Source organism: Papaver somniferum, chromosome 8 (genome assembly GCF_003573695.1).
Source record: "Papaver somniferum cultivar HN1 chromosome 8, ASM357369v1, whole genome shotgun sequence".
NCBI lineage: Eukaryota > Viridiplantae > Streptophyta > Magnoliopsida > Ranunculales > Papaveraceae > Papaver > Papaver somniferum.
Genome location: NC_039365.1, coordinates 162,189,574 through 162,210,594, shown reverse-complemented (window position 1 = coordinate 162,210,594; position 21,021 = coordinate 162,189,574).

The window sequence follows — 21,021 nt, the reverse complement described above, 5'->3', positions numbered from 1 at the left end:
ATGCGCCGAACTTTGGTTCGGCTCACAACGCAACTAAATTATGCGCCGAACCTAGGTTCGGCTCACAACTCACCTAAATTATGCGTCGAACCTTGATCTGAAACCTGGATATTGACAACTAATGAACAGTTCGGCAAGCTGAAAGTGTTATTGTTATGAGACGAACCAACTAGTTCGGCTTGTTTAAAAATATCATAATGAGCCGAACCTAGTCCTGTGTGATCTGGAAGAAAAATTATATGAGGTTCGGCTCATAGATGTAAGCCGAACTGTTCATCAATGGGTTGGTTCGGCTCATAGATGTAAGCCGAACCTATTCCTGAGAGTTCAGGAATAAAAAATGTTAATGGTTCAGCTTATATAATCAAAATCGTAGATTTTAACCCATTAAAATCAAGTAGATTTTATCTTCATCTTCAAGAGAATGAAAATACGAAGATAACGCAAAAAGAATGAGGTCATTCCGACATTGGACGAAGAAGTTATGATCAAAACAAGATCGAAAGAATTCAGTCTACAGCGAGAAGTTCGGCCGATAACTCATCAACACGAGTCAGCCGAACCTAAAGCCTATAAATCAATATTTTCGAAGTGTTTAAGGGTGTATAGGTCATTGCATACCCATTAGACACCCCTTATCAATACACCCTGGTTAGGAAAATGACTTTGTATGCCTATAAAGTTTTTGGTATGCCCAATATTATGGTTCTTTTTTTGGGCACTACTCAAAAAATGGAGGGGACTACTCTTCATTTTTTGGGTGGATATTTGAAGTAATTTTGAGGCACCCCTTATATATTTATCTTTTTAATACCAAATTTGTCCTTGATAATAAAATTAATTAGTGTATTGATTAGTGAGTTAATTAATGATTAGTGAGATTAAATTAATAATTTGATTTTTTTCAAAAGAAGAATTATTGAGAAGGGAGAAGAAGAAGATGAAGATAATAATGAAGATAAGGGTTTTGGAAGAAAAAATGTTAGATCTTTTTCTTTAAGAGCCACAACAAGAGTACAGTAGAAACTCTATAAATTAATGTTGTTGAGACCACCAAAAAATATTAATTAAGCGAGATATTAATTAACCGATGAATTAATAATTATTAATTTATATACTAATTAATATCTTATTAACTTATAGAGAAACTTATTATCTAATAATTATTTTCTAAATACCGTAGAATATTAAATTCTTCAAAGCACCCTTCAATCTCTCATTTTGCTTAATTGTAAACTTCGATCAACATATAACAAAAGTTTAGACAATTCAGATCAACAGTCAGACGGTGAAATCACTCAAAACTTGGAAAATTTGATCGAAAATATAGGTTATCGCAATTCAATGAATATCAAGATGTCCTGAATATCCGGAAGAAAATGAAGTTATGCAACTATTAATTGATGAAAAATAATTGAGAGCGGTATGGAACTCATTAAGATGGGAAAGAAGATGATGAAGGTTCTACAAGAGATCCCCCTTCACGAAACGAGGTCGTTAAAGCGGCAAGCACGTTAAATAATTTCTTTTTGAGTTATGAGAAAACAACACCAGAAATTCTTACAATGATAACAACACTTAGGGATAAAATTCCATGTGATATTGATTTTAACAGAACACATAAGACAATTGAATCATTTTTAAAATCATCTTCATAAGTCATTAACGTATTGAAAATATATAATGAATTATTAATTTATATTTCATATGGGGACTACATTGGTAATCAAAAAAGTATTATTTAATAATTTTAGCGAATGATTAATTTGGCATGTTGTCCCCGACTCGGGACCGGCTAAAAATATTATTTATGAGAGTTTATTAAATAATCGAGTATTAATTAAAGGAGTTTCTATTGTATGATGTTTTGGGTACTCACGGATACTTCAAATTTAGTTAACAGTGCTTGAATTAGCCAAAACATTCCTAAAAATGAACAATTTACAAATTGATTTTGGTTTGGTTAACAAAGTTCGGTTACGACATTTGAAGAACAGGTAGCCGAACTCATCTGCAAGTGTAGTTCGGCTAATGTTTCTAAAAACACAGGTAGTCGAACTCAGCTTTAATGGAGTTTTTTCTTTCAGGGAAAAGTTGGGGTAGGAGAAAAAAATTGCGACGTAACCAAACTCAACATATAGGTTTTCAGAGAAAAGTTCGGTTAGGAGAAAAAAATTGCGACGTAACTGAACTAAAAGTTCGGCTAGGAAAAAAAAATGCGACGTAACCGAACTTTCCTCTGAAAGAAAAACCTCAATTAAAGTTGAACTCGGCTAGTTCGGTAAAGTTTTTCACATAATTCCTAGCCGAACTTCTCTCTGCAACTTCCATTTTCAACTCATTTTGATGATTACTTGTCATTTTTTCAACCAAAAACGAATGACAAGTAATGGGTTTGTTATAATTTTGATTTTGATTTTGTTTTTTTAATGATTTAAATTAAGTTATATAAAGAGGTGGTTGTGGCGGTGGTTCGAGGCGGTCGGGCGGTGGTGGTTGTTAATACCGAAATTCTCGTTAGGTTCTACCCGTCCTAGTATACCAAGATGACCTCACTTTTCTTAGAATAGTATGAGAGAGAGTTGTCTTTCCATTGTACCTTGTCCTTTCTTATATAGACTTTCCAAAAGCCCCTCCTTTTTATGACATCTTGCCATGTGTCCTAAACCTCCTTAATTACTGCTAATGTCATCCCTTCTCTAACATAACCTCTGTAACACCCCGATTTTCGGGCCCGGATCATGCCCGGATCCCATGCCTGAAAACCCGAAGTGCTACTTCGATACCATAGCCGAAGCCCGGCTACTAAGCCCAAGCTCGTTAAGTAATTCATTTGGGCCTAACTAATTTATGTTCATGTTATAATTTCAATCGCAGCGGAAAACTTAGAAAATTATTTGGGAAGATCTAACCGTTGATTTAACCTAAATTTAAAACAACCGGAAACAAAACATATTTTTGTTCTCAAATAAAAATATTAACATCGTTCAAGTCTTAAGATTTAATTAATAAGTAATTATTTCAATACTAAATTGTAAAACTGAAAACAGACAAAGGTAGATTCATAGAATTTTACAGGCTTCATACGAGTTCTAAAATTCATTATATTTATGTAGATTAATCCGCACTGCTAACACTATTGTTCATAAATTTTCTAGAATTGTTAGTTGAAGATTAACAGACCGAGACCACAGTCAAACTCGTAGTTGACCAAAACTGCAGAAAAACAAAATTGTGACACTCTGTTTTAGAAAAGTTATATTAAATCGCGCACAACTTAGAATTGGATGAGTCTTGTCATTTTAGAAAGATAAAACATAGATGATGATTTCCCCAGTGGACAATAAGATCTAAAAACCAATGTATCATAGCTATTAATTAGGGTTTTTATAAGACTATTTAAAACGGTTAGATATTTTCTGGATTTAACACTCGTATAAAGAATTATTTTAAAAATAGTTATACAACTCAGAAAATTCTATAAATTTTACCAAATGTCTCTTAAGATGGTTTACATTTATTATAAGGTAATTTAAAATGAAGATCAGTCAACTAAACATCATACAATAATTTACAGCTTCAAATCTAAAACTAATTACATATTTGAACTAGAATTTTACGCATAAATAACAATCTTAAGGACTTAAAATTATTCTCTAAGCTCCACGTTGATCAACTCCTTGTCATGCGTCAAACTGGAATTTTTGTCATAATACGACGTGAGTTGTGACACTCAATAGGCAAAGAAGCAGCAAAACATTTTATGCAACATTTTTCAATTCCTTTTTAAAACAAAAACTAGCATGATTAACAACACAGCAAACCCATGGAAACACCACATCCATAAACAACAATAAAATCAATCAATCCGTTCGTCCAAGGGAGACCCACGTGGGTTTAGGGACACAAAACCGTTCCCAAGAATATTTCGTATCTCATCAAAAGTATTTTTAAGAATCACAATTTATGGACCGCAGCCCGACAATCATATTCGTGCTCACATCATCATCAATAGCATCCTAAAAACTTGTAAATATGAATTTAATTAACAAAATCATAAATAAAAAGAGTTTTTGATTGTGTTGCGCCTACCTCGAACGTTAGCAAATAATACTAAAGAGTGATGCTAAACACCGATCCAAAGAACCCAAGCTTTTCACGTCCACTAACACTTTTTCTCTTCCTTTTATGATCTCCATTTCGTGTAACACTAAGATTTCTAGACGGAGCTGCTCTCCGCCGCAAGCAAACTTAATTTCTCTCTGTTGAAAATCTATTCTTTATTGTTATCTCTTTCTTCATATGTACGTCAGAAAAGAACTACCGACTACTAACCCCAAAGGTCTTCTAGTCAACCTCACTCTTCCAAACATTCCGCATGCTATCACGGGGATTATTTCTATTTTCAACCTAATCAAAAATTCACTGGGTGAGTATTCAATTTAGAGAAGGTCCAATCAAACACGACATGCAGCAGGGTGATAAAATCCAACCAATCATAATGTGCCATGGTATAAGATGATAAACAAAAATTCCTTTAAAAGACACGTTTTTGCATGTCAAGAATCCAAAAAGGATAATCAGAATTATATTCACATTAATTTCCCTTTCATTATTAATTACCTATTATATATTTTCTGCTGTCCATTAATTTTTGGACAAGTGTCCACATTAGACCACTACAAATAATTACCTACAGACTATACAGCTAGCAAAAGCATCCTAATATATATATGTATATACATACATATATCAAGGCATTAATTTAGTATTTTATGTATACTTCTTATATATAGGCACACCATGTCAAAGCAAGTAGATGAGATACCAAAACAATTCCTAGGGAAATTACTAAAATATCCTATTATAGTAAAAAGACTATTTTATCCTTACCAGTAAAATTGACATAAATACCCTTAAAGTTGGGATGGATATTACAACCTCCTTCTTCCTTGTTAATTTCTTCATTGTCCCTTTCACCTTATGGATTCTTCTTCAATGGATTTAGGCCTTAGTCCCCAAATCCCCATGTTCCATGTGACCTTTCTCTTCTTTGGGGCACCCTAAACCAGTTAAGGGGAATTATTTTTCATGTATCAACATTAGTCCCCTGACTATGAGGTTAATCGTAAGATAACTTTATAGTCACACTTATATGGTCGAGTCAGCATACGCATTCCTTTGCGCATGGAGAAGATCGCCAGTTGCTGCCTCGTGAATAGTGTCTTTTATATATATATGTACAACTGGTATCTCCTAATCTTATTTCTTGATCTTTCCTTCTTCCCTTTTCCTTTTGTAAGCTACTCGACTCACATGGTTGACTCTCTTCACAGGTACGTGCTAGTCTTAGCGCATATTCCTGCGTTAACCTCTGTGATGTTCAAGCATGATGAACTGAAGCGTCTTCTGCTCGTGAAGGCTGAAGTCGAAGCGCTATGGGAGCGGAGAATTACTAACAGACATGGCGCGAATACTAAATTTAGGCAGGCATATGAAGCTTATCAAACCGCGCTAGACACGGAACCATCGGGCAGTGTGTCGCCAAAGACTCAACGCGCTCTTAATGATGCCGCTACCGCTCATGGCGCGGCTAATCAATTATATGCAGACTCCCTGGATATGATGGCTACAATAGACCGGGTTATTTCAGATTGTGGCCTCTGGATTTCCAAACGAGTGATGCGGCCACTCCTCGGTCACACTTTGGTCTTAACAGCGACCACTCTGCTTGTACCTCATCCTTACATTGAGGACGAACTAGCTCGTCTTCTAGTTCTAAGGGAGGAAGCAAGAATGTTATGGACCCTCCGTTCGTTCCATCAGAACAAAACACGCAGAGAATATGAAGAACATGAGGACACCCTTTCACTTTCCAAAGGGGCTGGGGCCGAGGATAAGATCATTCAGGAGATTATGAAGCGAGTTCACGAGGATGATCAAGATTTGCGCTTGGCCGACACACAAGTCAGCGACAGTCGCTTGATGGTGGAGGCTTTGGACGTGGATATTGCTCGCTGCCGTTCATTATTGGTAGACTAAATTGTTATTATTATTACTATTATCTTCTTCTTTTTTTGTTGCTTCTCCCCTCTTTTTTTTAGTATTTCTCTAGAATTTTGGGGTTTGAAATTGTGAAGGCATTCAATTTTCCCAAGACGTGGTTTCTCGAGATACATCCCCCTTTCAATGCTATCCACGTGTCAGCTGTGGTTTTTGTGCTCATTGTAATCGTTCATGATTCTTTATAAATATGCAATATTGGCTTATTTAAGCTCCAACTTGTCTGCTTCTTTCTTTTGTTCTAAATGGAATATGTTCTTCATGGTTACTTTCTTCCGTTGGCATCGATACCCTCGCTGGTTGACCTTCGATACAAGGATGAGGAACTCACGAGGCTTTTTTTAGTAAAAGCAGAGATTGAAGCGCTCAAGGCGCGGAGGGAGATTGACACGGATCCCAAGCGGGGCCAATTTTCTGATCAATACGATACGTTCCAGATGGCTGAAAGGGTTCGGGCGAAGGGATGCGTATATGTACAAATCCGCCGCGCGTTAGACGAGACGGTTAAGGTCCGTCAAGTTGTCGATCATCTCTTTGAAGAGTCCGTTGTTATGATGGCGGGTATAGATCAATCCATAGCTGACTGTCGTTTGTCTATCTCTGAGCGGGCTTTCCCTCACTTGCATGGGTGTAATTTAACCCTTGCAGCGATTTCCGCGCTTGTTCGCTCCTTTGATTTTCCTGGTGAATTGAGGCGTTTGCTCCTTATGAGGGGGGAGATAGATATGCTATTGGATTCCCGAGTGGTGCACGTGGACATGATGCGCACGATTTATCATGATCGAGAGGAAATGTTAGCCACTGCTCGTAAATCAACGGTTCCCAGCGAAATAAAGGAGCTCGCTAAATTGGATGATGAAGCCGATCATGCATTGGCTACTGCTATTGATCAGCGTGAGGAAGCGTTATTAATGGTGCAGTCCGTAGATGCAGACATTGCTCATTGTCGCGTGTTACTATCAGATAAGAATGAGTGACAGAAGACTTGTTGTCGTTGGTTTAATTTATTTTTTTTATCTTTCCTTTGTACTCGGGTATTTATTCTATATTGTGTATTTCACTCTGCCTGCCTTCCTCCTCTCCCTCTTTTTGTGAGGGTTTAATTAAGGATATGCTTATGTCATCCCCCTTTTAACAAGGAAGCTGGGTAAGAACTTGTGATAAAGCGTATTGACCCTCTCTCCCCCCCTTTTTTAGCGGGGATTGGGAGGGCCGGATGTATGTTAAACGCGCCTACTCCCCCTTCGTTTTTCTCAACGGGGGTTGGGAGGGCGGGATATATGTTACGCGCGCCTACTCCCCCTCTGTTTTCTCAACAGAGAACTGGAAGGACGGGATGTATGTTAAACGCTCCTACTCTCCCTCAGTTTTTCTCAATAGGGAACTGGGATGATAGGATGTATGTTAAACGCTCCTACTCTCCCCTCTTTTTTTTTTTATTGATGGGGATCCGGAGGTCGGGATGTATGTTAAACGCGCCTACTCCCCCTTCGTTTTTTCTCAATGGGGTTGGGAGGGCGGAAGGTATGTTAAACGCGCCTACTCCCCCCTTCGGTTTTCTCAATGTGGTTGGGGTGGGGGTGGGGTGGGGGATATGTGTTAAACGCGCCTACTCCCCCTATGTTTTTCTCAACAGGGAACTGGGAGGGCAGGATGTATGTTAAACGCGTCTACTCCCCCTCAGTTTTTCTCAACAGGGAAATGGGAGGGCGGGATTATGTTAAACGCGTCTACTCCCCCCCAGCTTTTCTCAACAGGGAACTGGGAGGAAGGGATGTATGTTAAACGCTCCTCTTCCCTCTTTTATTTTTCGACAGGGAACTGGGAGGGCGGGGTGTATGTTAAACGCGCCTACTCCCCCCTTCGTTTTTCTCGATGGGGGTTGGGAGGGCGGGATATATGTTAAGCGCACCTACTCCCCCTCTGTTTTTCTCAATAGGGAACTGGGAGGACGGGATGTATGTTAAACGCGCCTACTCCCCCTATGTTTTTCTCAACAGGGAACTGGGAGGGAGGGATGTATGTTAAACGCGTCTACTCCCCCTCAGTTTTTCTCAACAGGGAACTGGGAGGGCGGGATGTATGTTAAACGCGTCTACTCCCCCCCAATTTTTTTCAACAGGGAACTGGGAGGACGAAATGTATGTTAAACGCTCCTCTCCCCTCTTTTATGTTTCGACAGGGAATTGGGAGGGCGGGGTGTACGTTAAACGCGTCTACTCCCCCCTTCGTTTTTCTCGATTGGGGTTGGAAGGGTGGGATATATGTGTTCAATTGATTAATCAGGTGGCATTGGCATTCCCAAGGTCTTTTGTAAATTTGTCGGCCAATCGGGCACCATCGGCATTCCCGCAGCCTTTGAACAATCGATCGGGCGCCATTGGCAATCCCGCGACCTTTTGTCAGTCGATCAGGCGCCATTGGCGTTCCTGCAAGCTTCAGTAAATTTGTTAGCCGATCGGGCGCCATTGGCATTCCCGCAGCCTTCGTTGGCCGATCGGGCGCCATTAGCATTCCCGTAATATTTTGTAAATTTGTCAGCCGATCGTGCGCCATTGGCATTCCCGCAGCCTTTTGTCAGTCAATCGGGCGCCATTGGCATTCCCGCAACCTTTTGTTAGTCAATCAGGCGTCATTCGAATTCCTGCAACCTTTAGTAAATTTGTCAACCGATCGGGCGCCATTGGCATTCCCTCAGGCTTTTGCCAGTCGATCGGGCACCATTGGCACTCCCGCAACCTTTTGTCAGTTGATCAGGTGCCATTGGCATTCCTGCAACCTTTACTAAATTTGTCAGCCGATCGGGCGCTATTGGCATTCCTGCAGCCTTTTGTCAGTCGATCGAGCGCCATTGGCATTCCCGCAACCTTTTGTCAGTCGATCAGGTGCCATTGGCATTCCTGCAACCCTTAGTAAACTTGTCAGCCAATCGGACGTCATTGGCATTCTTGCAGCCTTTTGTCAGTCGATCAGGCGCCATTGGTATTCCCGCAACCTTTTGTCAGTCGATCAGGTGCCATTGGAATTCCTGCAACCTTTAGTAAATTTGTCAGCCGATCGGGCGCCATTGGCATTCTTGCAGCCTTTTGTCAGTCGATCAGGCGCCGTTGGTATTCCCGCAACCTTTTGTCAGTCGATCAGGTGCCATTGGAATTCCTGTAACCTTTAGTAAATTTTTCAGCCGATCGGGCGCCATTGGCATTCCCGCAGCCTTTTGTCAGTCGATCGGGTGCCATTGGCGTCCCCGCAATCTTTGTAGATGCTACGAATCATATATCAAAAGTTGGCTTTTATTCTAAACGAAGGTTTTTACATTGAACTGTTTATACATAAAACTTCTTTAGCTATTTACCATTGGTCGGTGACTTAACCTTTGTTCCATTCATGCGTCTGAGCTTGTAATACCCGCTTTCTGCTACCTTCCTTACTTTGAAAGGTCCTTCCCAGTTCACGGTGAATTTCCCTGCACTAGCATTTCTTTGCACATGAGGAGCGATATTAAGGACCAAATCGTCTACCTCGAATCTCCTTTCCTTGACATTCTGATTATAATAATTTGCTGTGCGTTTCTTGTATGCCTCGGCAAACCATTCTGACCGGGCTCTCCTCTCTTGTATTGTATCTAAATGGGTAAAGCGGCTTACTTCGTCTGGGGTCGTATGACTAGACATTGCCACCCTCGCGGATGGAATTGCAATTTCTGTCGGCAATATCGCGTCCTCCCCATAGACTAGAGAATATGGCGACGCATCCGTGGAGCTTCGTTTCGAGATTCTGTACGCCCATACCACAAGCGGGAGATGCTCATGCCACTCTCTGTGGTGGTCCTCCACCGTCCTTCTCAAGATCCGGATGAGTGTCTTATTGCTCGCCTCGGCTTGCCCGTTCCCTTGAGGATAGTAGGGGGTTGACGTATGAAGCCTCACATTATATTGGCGTAACAAATCTATTACGTCCTTGTTTACGAATGACTTTGCATATCCTCCTTGATAATCATGGGCGCGCCAAACCTGCAAATAATGTATTCCTTGATAAATGATGCAATAGTTGCCCCGGCATAGTCTTTGAGGAGTATCGCTTCGACCCATTTCGTGGTGTATTTAGTGGCGGTTACTATGTACTTGTGGCGCTTCGAGGACATTGGGTTGATCTGCCCTACAATGTCTAAATCCCAACTGTGAAACGACCATGGTGTTACCACGCTATGCAGCAGGGTGTGGGGTGTTCTGATTAGGTCTCCGTGTGTTTGGAAGTTGAGGCATCTTCTCACATGTTCTGCGGTATCGCTTTCTATAGTGGGCCAGTAAAACCCGCCTTCATAGAGCTGTAGAAACAACTTCTGCATTCCTTGATGTTCTGTATTGTGGGACCGAGTCATTAATTCAACGGCTTCCTCGTCCGATAAGCACATTAACATGGATTTATTGTAGCTTCTGCGGTAGAGGATCCCCTCATGTATGAAAAAGCACGCCGCTTTCTTTTGTATTCATAGGGCCGCCTGCCTGTCACTGGGTAATTTTCCGTTTTGGATGAAATCCATATATGGTTGTCTCCAATCTACCCCGTCGACTGTGTAGACCTAGGCGAGTTGTGGTGGGGCTTGGCAACCAGCGCAACTGTCTTGGAGGGCCGCTTCTTGCGCCGACATACTAGGACAGTATACTCCTCTCCTACGAAGCTTTCTGTAGAGGTGAAGTGCTGCAATTTTCCCACATGTTGTCGCGTGTAGCTCCTGGAGTATTTTTTTCGCTTCTCTCTTATTTACACACCTGGAAAGAGATCCCCCTGTTGCTCGATAGTAAAGAGCTCCTTGGATCAATACGAATTGTTTCAGAGTTCGGGTAGGTATTACACGATCCTATTCCGTTTTGGTCAGATCATCGATGTAAGTCCGCCTCCAATCATCTGCCTCTTCGAAGGCCATGTCTTCTTTCCAGGTGTTGGGCAGCTCATTCCTCCTAACTGTTACCGTGACTTCTTCCTTATCATTTATTTGCATCTTGCTAGCTAGTTTTTCCAGGGCATCTGCGTGTTTATTCTTGCTCTGCCCGTATGATCCAGGGTCGATCCTGTCTGACTTATCAGGTTTTGAGCCTCTGCTAGATATGGATCTAAATGTGGCTCTTTGACGTGGAAATCCCCGTTGACTTAGTCAGTTACCAACCTCGAGTCACCTTTTACCCCGGGTAGTAAATATCCTCGTCCGTGAATACGATAGCTTCTTTTAAGAGAGGATCGTAGGGATTTCCCGCCGCAATCGCTGCTATAGATTTGACTGCTTCCCTGCTTTGATCTTCGCTAAAACCCAGCGAGTCGAAAAACTGTTGAGCCAACATCATGCCCGCGAACTTGCTAGCGATGCCGTCTGTATTTGTAAACGCGTGGCCTTCCATGACGATCTCGCATGCTTCTTCATCCTTTTCCTCCCAGGGTTTCCATTCGTCTCCGCTGGGGTCATGAGAAAGCATCATTACTTGATTTTGAGTTGCTTTTCCTCCTTCTGAATCTCCCATTTCAATTTCGCCCACTTCCATTTTCTTCTGAAACATTCTTCTTAAGTTATAGCAATCGATCGTGGGATGATGTACTCTACGGTGGAAGTGACAATATTTGGCGTTGCTCTTCTGGATATCGTTGGGTTCCGCCTTTGTTGGAGGAAACTGAATTTCTTTATTCGCCACCCACTGTTCTAGGATCCCGATGATCTGCTCTTTGCTACAAAATAATGGGAGAGGAAGCGGTTCATCCATGTATGACTGATTTTCTTGTGCGCCCCGGCCTTTTTGGTTGTTGTTTGCGCGGGTGTTCCTTGGTGTTGTTGAGACATTTTTGACTGTGTTGCGCCAGACATAATCTGAGTTGCTCTCTTCAATACAGTCGGCGATTCTTGTTGCCGCTTCTTCCAGCTCGGCAAAGGTTGGGAATCGTAAGTTCACTAGGATTTTCTTGAAACATGTTCCGCGTACGCATATCTCCACTAGTGCATCTTCTTTAACGTCTTCATGGCAATCCAGCGTGAAATAACGAAACCGAGTGATATACTTCCCTATGTCTTCCCTTAACCGCTGGTTACATTTAATCAAGTCGATGGTCGTGACTTTCTTTTTGCGGAGTAAAACTTTCTGAGGAAGTGTATGGACAGGTCCGTCCATGAGCTAATGCTTCCGGGATTTAGGTTATCATACCAAGAGAAGGCCGTCTCAGTCAACGACTTCGGGAATTCTCTTAGATATAGTTTCCCATCAGAGTCTTGATCGTTCATTGAAGCGATGAATCGGCTAAGATGTTCTCGCGCGTTCCCTTATCCATCGTACACTTTGAACTTTGGTGAAGTATAATCCTCCGGATATTGATAGTCCACGATCTCAGGGGTGTACGGGCTTGCCATAAAATCATAATTGTTTTGTTTTACCACTTTGTAGTTTGTTTCGAAAAACTTGGCCATCGCCTCCTGCGTCATCATGCTGTGATCCTCTCCTTTATCCTCCGCGTTCTCTAGAGCTTCCTTGGCGCTTTGCTCGTTTCTAGCTTCTTTCGACACCTCCCAATCCAAGCTCCTTCGCTATTCTGAGTCCTAGGATCAAAGCTTCATATTCGGCGACATTATTACTGCAGGGGAAGTCCAACTTGAATGAATATGAGATCAATTCTCCTTGTGGTGCTTCGAACACTACTCCCGCTCCTCCGATGGTATCATATGACGATCCATCAAAAAACATAGTCCAAGGCATGTTAATATCAGCGGCAGCTACCTCCTGGCACCCGGTCGTGAATCGCGTCATCTCCTTCTCCAGGATACATATCCATTAGGTCGGTGATCTCTTTCCCTCGTACTCCTTTAGGTCGCTGATAATCGAGTTCGAACTCCGATAACTGCAACAACCATCGGGTTGTTCTCCCAGTCATAACAGGCTTAGAGGCAAGGTAAGCTATGGGGTTTGTCGCGGCTACAACAATCGTCTTATGCATCAGAAGATACAACCTTAGTTTCTGTGTTGCATAGATGAGGGCTAGGCATGCTTGTTCCAATCTTGGGTATCTCAGTTCTACGTCTCTTAAAACTCGACTCACGTAGTAGATGGGTGATAATTTGTTTCCTCCCATATCTTGCGCCAGGACTGCCCCTATGGCTGAGCTTGTGAATGCCGTGTATAAGTAAAGAGGCATTCCTTTTATTGGTGGTTTGAGAACTTGGGGGACGACGAGGCATTGTTTTAATTTTTCAAACGCGACCTGTTGGGTTTCCTCCCATTTGAAGATGGCCCATTTCCTTAGTAGGGGCAAGAACGCCGACATTATCTGAGCCAAACCGGGCACGAAGCGTCGTATATAAGATATCCGTCCTATAAACGCCTGGAGCTCTTTGGCATTAGTTAGTGGTGTCATAGTCATAATCGCCTCGACCTTACTTGGACCCACCTGAATCCCTTCATTGGTTACAACGAATCCCAGGAACTTTCCCGACGTTACCCCAAAGGCGCACTTAAACGAGTTCATATTGAGTTGGTAATTCCTACATCTTTCGAAGACCTTCTTTAGGTGAGACTCGTGGCTCTCAGTCTCCGAGGTCTTAACTATGTCGTCTGCATATACCTCTACCGCCTGATGCAGTAGATCGTGGAATATGGATGTCATGGCGCATTGGTACGTGGCACTGGCGTTTTTTAGCCCGATGGGTATCACAACATAGTAGAAATTCCCATGTGGAGTTTGGAAAGCAGTCTTCTTTGCATCTTCCTCGGCCATCTTTATTTGGTTATATCCATTAAACCCATTCATGAAAGAGAAGCGCGTCTTGCCTCTAGTTGCGTCTAGCGTTAAGTCGATGTTAGGTAGCGGGAAATCATTTTTGGGGCATGCCCGATTGAGATCCCTATAGTCTACGCAACACCGGATCTTTCTATTCTTCTTCTCCACTAGGACGATTTGGCTAACCAGGTTGGGTGCTGGATAGGTTTGATGAACTTGGCCTTCAACAAGCGCTTCACTTCTTCCTTTATTTCAAGAGCGTTAGCCCTCGGGAACTCTCTACTTCTTTGTTTTATCGGCTGGAATTCTGGAGACACTCCAAGGTTATGAGCTACGAGGCTGCTATCTAGACCCAGCATTTCGTCATAATCGTAAGCGAAAACATCTCTATATTACCTGAGCAAGGCGATCAATGCTTACCTTTCTTCCGCGTCCAAGATTTTACTGATCATGATCGGTCGCTTATCATATTCTGTTCCGATGTTAATTTCTTCTAAGTCATCCATGGTGAGGTCCTTAGGAGCCCGTTCTTCTATGGACTGTGTGCTCGCATTAAGTAGTTCCCGTAATTCTTCATCATCAATTTTATTGTATGGTAGCTCGCTTAGGTTTGATCGTCTGAGGGTGCCTCTACATAGGGTGTGTCGAAGTTTTGCGTGCTTGTAGATGCTCCCTCGGTTAGTTTCTATAAACGGTACATGTGCCCCCCACCTGGTCTTGAGAAACACTGAAACCTAGGTTGATCTCCGTGTTTCCGCTTTCTTTCCTCTGGGAACGTCATTCTGGACGGGATGAAGACTGAATTGGTTGGCTCCGTCTTCTCTTCCTCACTCCATTTTGGTAGCGGAGTAAGTTTCACCGCGGGGATTTGATCCACCTCCTTAGCCAAATCATAAAAAACCGCATCTTCCATGTAAGCTTCTTCGGGGTCAAAGGGGTGGCTCGTGGCTGGTATCCGAAATTGCCTTCCTCCTATGTTAGTCTTGACCCACTGATGGTACGTTGACACTACCAATTTATCGTTGAGTAACCACCCTCGGCCTATCAGTACATGGAACTTCGTGTCGTCTTCTAGTACATAGAAAGGGGTAACCCTCGAATGAGACCGATCTTCATAACCAAATGGACTATCCCGATGGTTGTCTGAGTATGTCCTCCAAATCCTTTCACCGTTGTGGTTCGCATTTTGATCACCGACTGTTATACTCCGAGCAAGTCTAGTGTATATGTAGAGATTAAATTTAGAGATGCGCCACCATCTACGAAGGCCCTCTTCAAAGGAATCTTATTGATATACACGTTCAAATACATGGGTCTGAGGTGTTCTCCAAATGTTAATACCGGAATTCTCGTTAGGTTCTACCCGTCCTAGTATACCAAGATGACCTCACTTTTCTTAGAATAATATGAGAGAGAGTTGTCTTTCCATTGTACCTTTCCCTTTCTAATATAGACTTTCCAAAAGCCCCTCCTTTTTATGACATCTTCCCATGTGTCCTAAACCTCCTTAATTACCGCTAATTCCATCCCTTCTCTAAATGACCTCCTTCTTCCTTGTTAATTCCTTCATTGTCCCTTCCACCTTATGGATTCTTCTTCAATGGACTTGGGCCTTAGTCCCCAAGTCCCCATGTTCCATGTGACCTTTCCCTTCTTTGGGGCACCCTAAACCAGTTAAGGTGATGAGCGATTAATTCTTACATATTTACTACCCAAAATATATATTGTTGGTGTTTATTTTGGTATTTATTGTGTTTTTGTAGGTAAATGAATAAAATTGGCTCTTCCAAGAAAATCGGCTAAACCTAGGATTCCAAGAAGAAAATATGGACTACGGAGTACAGGGGTCGTGGATACTTTTGGATCTAAATGGGATAGGCCCAATTTAAGTTAGTGAAGGAGATGATGGACTAAAGTTGGTTTAAGAAATTAACATGCCCGGGCATTTTGGTCTCGTGGATTTTGGGATGAAGGACTTGGTGATTAGTTCTCGAAGGATTTAGGAGATGTCACGTAAAATGAAAAATCCTACTCAATAATTAATGTACGAGGTATGTCGACATGGTGGAGGAAGAAAGGAAACTAAATATCTTTTGCAACTAAAGAAGATTGATTTTGAGCATAATATATACTTCACCACATTAATACATGACATCTGTTTTGGAATTGAGATAATGACAAAATGAGTACTTACCTCGTACATAAGATCAGTATGCGCTCATATAATATTTTATTTCCCACGAAAAGAAAAGCAAGTGGTCGGACATGTGGCGAGTCTTTATTAGGTGATATTGTGTATTCTTAGACAAGTGGCACACTCCCATTGGACATGACATGTGGAAGAGAATTAAAAGAGGAAGGTTAGATTTTGTTGAAATCTATATATTGATGTCGAGAACAGGAAACCAGGGGAATTATTGGAGAGCCGGTGAGCCGGTAGCCAGTTTCACAATTTTCTTTTATTTTTTCTATTTAGTTTTCTTTATAATAATGAGGAACTAGAATCACATGCTGGGATTATGGAGGAAGCGTTGTTCCAATAATAAAGTGGTATTTTCTTATTAATTTATTATTGCAATTTTTTTATGATTATTTGCACTGAACTATAATTGATTATAATATTTTGATTAATTAGTTGTGTTCTCTCTTGATGGTGCATGCTTAGCTTAGATCTCTTGATGTTCCATACTTGCATTAACAATTAATATTTTGGAAATCTAATATTGGCAATATCTAAGAATCAAATTGAACGTATGAATTGCATAAATATTGTTGTTAACTGAATCACTTAAAAATTGGTCAATGGTGGAATCCATAGTCTCAGTTCTTTCCATAATCTTAAATCTTAAATCAATCTTCACAAGTCCGAGAGAACGACACCTTCTTACCACTATATAAAATTCGATCAATTTTTGGCGCCGCCGACGCGGATTTTTTATAGATTTGTTTTTAGATTTTATTTTATTTGTTCTTTTTTACGCGTTTTGGTATTTTTGTTTGCTTTCAGATTTGGAGCTAAGCTAAAAGAAAAGAGAAAGTGCTGAAAAGAAAGGAAAAGCCCAAAAAGGAAAGAAAAGAGAAATCCAAAAGGAGTGAAGAAGAAGATTTTGTAAATAATTTTATTTTTATTTTTTTAGAAACTGTAATTAAGGTTTTTATTTTTGTAATATTTTATTTTTGGACATTTTTTTTTCTTCTTTTCTTTTGGACATTGAACATTGGACTTTATTTTAAAACCCTACGGAAGGGTAGTTTTTAATAAATTGTTTGCAGAGAAGGACGGCGATTATGATATCGCCTCGGACCCTCGGGTTCGTACATGACATAGGAGTCGTGGCCCGAGTTGACTTGAACGGTTCATCCCCCGTCTGGAACGGGAGGTAAGAATTCTAAACACCCGCGAATCCCCTGTCAGCGGGTTTACTGGATGATTTTGTATGCATATATGTTGAGGACCTGAAATCGGAATTAATTTCTTAGTAAAGGGCAAGGCCTGGACAAATCAAGATAAGGACTCGTATTTCATCACCGTTTCCTTCTTGCCTCCTTAGGAACACGTAACCTACGCGAACCTAAGTCTTAAAATTTGGACTAGAACGAGACCGATAGGGTAACGAGCTTATTAGGAAAATCGTTCGGAAAATATTGGTTACTCTTTTGAGCATACTTTGAAGTTCATGATGGTTTCTGTGAGTTGAATACGCCGTCTTGTAACGCCGGTGAGGCCTTGGGTATCAAAGCTCCACTGAGCTTCCCTCGTATCTATTCAACTTACTTTAACTCGGATTGATTCCAGAGAGGTTTCTCAGATTGTAACGAATTCCTTTTCGAAAGAATAAAAGCTGGTCTAGAAACAATCTAAGGGAGCCTTCATGCTTTTTGTTTGCTAGATAAAATAGGCTTGTTGTGGTCGAGTCAGCCTTCTTTGTGTTTGTTTAGAATTCCCTTGCAGTTAGGATGTCGAACTGGTATAGCCAATACAATGATTATTCGACTGAGCAACATGAACATTATTCTTTTTATGACCATAGTGTGAATAGTGGTTGGGAACACCAAACTTTTGAAGGTTATGGCTCATACCATGGTGAGCCCAATTACTATTCACATGAATACCGGTCATACGAGCAAAATTCCTATAATTCCTCTTCTCTAGATGAGGCACGTAAGATACTTGAGTCAACGCGTAAGTTACATGAGTCGACACATAAGTCAGCGGATACATATGACTTAGTTATAGACGAAAGAACTGTAACAATGAGTGAACCTTCTTTAGAAGATAACCTAAGGAAGTTAGCTGAGTCAACATGTAAGTTAACTGAGTCAACACGTGAGTTTGCTGAGTCAACACGTAGGCTTGAGTTAGAGACGGAAGAAAGAATTGCTCGAATTGCTCTGAATTGCCAATACATTGCTTCAAAAATCAACCTTGAAAGTGAGGAAAATTTTTATTTACATAATCAAGATGACAAGGATAGAATTGGAAGCAATACTTTAGATGAGGTTCAACCATTTTCATGTTATTATGATTATGATGAGGATAGTGCTGATAAAGAATCTGAAATATTTAGGCATAGTGATCAGGAATTTGTTACTCCAACTGATCTTTATAATGATAATATTATTTCTAGTTCAAATCCAAATAATTTTAATAATTATTCACCTATTCAAAAGGACGATGATTTGACTAAAGATAAGACTTCCTTAGATGATGTAGTATTTCCTTTTGATTACGAAGGCGATGATAGTTTAGAGGAGCGGGTTTATCCTGAGAATATTGTTTTCGAGTCTAGCGATTTAGAAAGATTAGTCTTAGAAAAACAAAATGAAATCGTAGAGATGAGTGAGGATGTACCTGACTTAGAAGAATCAATTGACCATTTTCAGGAATCTGATGACCTTGAAACTAGGGAAGTTGTGACTAGTCTTTATAGAGACACTGAAAACTCTAAGTTTGGGGGTGATTTTTATTCTTCATGTGCTTTAAATCTTACAAAGGTACCTCACTTGGAACTTAACATATGTTCCTCAACCATTTTACAAGATTATTTTCATACACGTTTTCCTGAACCTAATGATGTCCAGAAAGAAGTTCAGTTGTTAGAAACCCATCCTCTGGTTGATGTGGTTAACCCCGGCTACGATACCTCGATTGACTTTGTTTTCCCACCAAAAACTTTTTCTCTAATTGTGGGAACTTATGAAATTCAAATGTGTCAGATATTAAGTTTCGAGACTAAACCTAATTACTTTAGGAGATTATGGTCGACATATTTGTTTAAGGAAGACCACCACTCTCTGTGTGGTCAGTTGTGTAAGTCAAATTTGATTGACTTTACGGATCCACAATTATTTAGGTTATTATTATGTTCTTCTAAGTTTTTATTTGAGTTTTTCCAGACTCTAGAACCTGAACATTCGGATCTAACTTTTGAGGAAATGCAACCCAGGAAAATATGTTATCTAGACCCAGTTATAAAACCTGAACCTGAACCACATCTAGATGTAGTTGTCTTAAACAGGAAACTAGACAAGGGTTTGCTTTATTTGTTAACTTTCTTGGCATGGTGCAGATTCCTTTTACTTGTGATATCTCTATTTGGTTTTGGTGATCCGCAGTTATTACGGCTATTACTTTGATTCTATAAGGTGAGTAATCCTTTCTTAGTCTGGCTGAAGACTTTAAACTTAACACTTCTTGGGAGGCAACCCATACTCTTGCAACACGGTAATGTATTTCCTTAACTCTTTTGCTTCGAGTGGTAACAGTTTCTCCTTGTTCATGCTTTTAATTTTATCTTTAGAACATTGAGGACAATGTTAGATTTAAGTTTGGGGGTATGGGAGAAACTTTTAGTTGCAATGAATAAACTTCAGAACCTAGAAATTTATGCTTATTAAGGTTGGCACTAACCAATCTAAGTGGATGGGAACATCTTGGTTATAGGAGTTGAGGAACCAATCTGATTAGATGGAAATATCTAAAGAGTCTATTCATAAAAGCACAAAGCTCAGGTGTTAGAATTAAAAAAAAAAAAACAGGGTAGTTTCGCCATATCTCGTTGAATCCTAATCCTTCTTTTTTTATTTTTTTAAGTGATTTGGTGGGGCACACGATTCAAGTTTTTACCATTGCTAGGATGAAATATAGTGATTGAGATACCAAAAAAATAAAAATGAGACCAGACCATCAGACCAACCGGAATAAATTCAATAAAGTCGACCACTGGTGCCCTTGTATATGCCAGTTGTGTTGACCTAGAGTTAGGTTTATCGACCACTGGTCCCCATGTATATGCCAGTATAGGTTCATCTTGGCATAAGCCATTAGGATAGGTTCATCTAGAGTTAGGTGTTGATATTAGTCAGACCGGTATCTCAGTCCATTAGGATAGGTTCATATTGGCAGAGGCCTTCAGACAGATATGGGAAACACCGTTCACTTTAAACCATCTATTTTTTCTCTTTATTCATCTTCTTAATCTTTCCATGTGATTGGTAAACTCCGGTTATGATGTCCAGAAACTATCTGAGTAGAGCTCTGTCACTTATATATGAATTTTAGTATGATGAGTGCAAACTCGTGTATAACAATTGGAATTTCGCATCAGGGTACTTCGTCCTGTAGTCAATGAGAGTATGCCAACCAAGGATATTCTTTAGTGCCTTTCAAGGTTCTGCATAGATAGCTAGGGTCTGGAGTAAAGGTTTTGTGGGTACACCTCTGGTAAACCCTCCCGAGACTATAACTCGGTCACTAGGGCCACCTAGTGAGTTTTTATTTTCTAGAATAAATTTGCTCGAGGACTAGAAAAATATAAGTTTGGGGGTGTGATGAGCGATTAATTCTTACATATTTACTACCCAAAATATATATTGTTGGTGCTTATTTTGGTATTTATTGTGTTTTTGTAGGTAAATGAATAAAATGGGCTCTTCCAAGAAAATCGGCTAAACCTAGGATTCCAAGAAGAAAATATGGACTACGGAGTACAGGGGTCGTGGATACTTTTGGATCTAAATGGGATAGGCCCAATTTAAGTTAGTGAAGGAGATGATGGACTGAAGTTGGTTTAAGAAATTAACATGCTCGGGCATTTTGGTCTCGTGGATTTTAGGATGAAGGACTTGGTGATTAGTTCTCGAAGGATTTAGGAGATGTCACGTAAAATGAAAAATCCTACTCAATAATTAATGTACGAGGTATGTCGA